This window comes from Macaca fascicularis, chromosome 13 (assembly GCF_037993035.2).
Source record: "Macaca fascicularis isolate 582-1 chromosome 13, T2T-MFA8v1.1".
NCBI lineage: Eukaryota > Metazoa > Chordata > Mammalia > Primates > Cercopithecidae > Macaca > Macaca fascicularis.
In genome coordinates, this window is record NC_088387.1 from 84,741,372 (window position 1) to 84,742,674 (window position 1,303).

Here is a 1,303-nt window from a genome sequence, read left to right on the forward strand (position 1 = left end):
GGAGATTGCAATTGACTTCACCAGAATGTTTAAAATCTTAGTAAACTCAAAATAAACCAGCTGTGAGCTCTCCAGAGGATAAAATTCACTTCGTGTTGCAACAGTTTTGACATATTGAACTCCAATGTCATGGTCATAGCCCTATCAGCGTGATGGGTTTACTGGGTTCAGGAACCCTTTCACTACTTAAATATTTTTGTTTTATAACTGATTGATAAAATTGGGGAAATAAATTCCTCATGAAAAATTTCTGAGCCAGAAATTCTAAAGAGACCAGTAAAAAGGTCGAAAGTCATTTTTATTCCTGAACTAATGTTATATAGAACAATACATCAAGCAAAGTTCTCTTTTCCTGAAATCCTGCCAGTGAAAGTCGGAAATAAATTAATGGCTCACACTTTTAAAGCTTCTGTTTAAAATGTGAGATGAATATTTTCTTTTCTTTCTTTCTTTTTTTTTTTTTTTTTTGCTTTGGAGACAGGGTCTTGCCCTGTTGCCCAGCCTGGAGTGCAGTGGTGCAATCACGGCTCACTATAGCTTCAATCTCCCAGGTACACCACCTCAGCCTCCCAAAATGCTGGGATAATTTTCTATTTAAAGATTCATCATAAAAGATAGCTAATTAAACAAGAAATATCTAATTCATTTTCTTGTTCATATGCATTTTTCAAAATAAATTGATTCCTAAGAAGTGAATTATTTTTCAGAGGATTTTTGGTGGGTTTCTCAGAATCAGCAAAAAAAAAGTTCTACCCATAATGGAAGGCTCTAGTTAAGACTCATGTGCTTAACTAGAGCCTTCTCATGCTCGCTTCAGCAGCACATATACTAAAATTGGAATGATACAGTGATTAGCATGGCCTTGCACAACGATGATGCACAAATTTGTGAAGTGTTCCATATAAAAAATACATATAATAAAAATTTAAAAATATAAACTAAAAATTTAAAGACTCATGTCTTTCCTGAACCCTCCAGATTTCTCTAGCCCATAATTCCCTTCCCTTTCATGGAGCTTTTATGTGGCTTTTTATCTACTCCACTTGTTTTGATACTATGTAGATATTTGACTGTAAATCTTGACCATTGATAATTTACTGTAAGAGATGGGTAGCAAATAAACTGATTAAATCTTCCATGACTCTCAGGAAAGAATATAGGTTAGCTCTCAAATGTTATCTAGTCTAAAAGTAATTTTTAAATGGTTATTGCATTTTGCCCAACATTATATCTGATAACAGTAGGAGTTGCCTGTATAGAGTGAATTTCTCAGCAGGTCTCCTTCCCAAGAGTAAGGGAGCTC

General features: G+C 34.4%; 1 non-coding gene across 1 annotated transcript; it reads left to right on the forward strand.

Annotated features, from left to right (window-relative positions):
* The first annotated feature begins 804 nt into the window (after positions 1-804).
* Positions 805-907, forward strand: LOC123568477 (U6 spliceosomal RNA). The gene has a single exon (XR_006691852.1). It is a non-coding gene; the product is annotated as a U6 spliceosomal RNA (small nuclear RNA).
* The last annotated feature ends 396 nt before the right edge of the window (positions 908-1,303 follow it).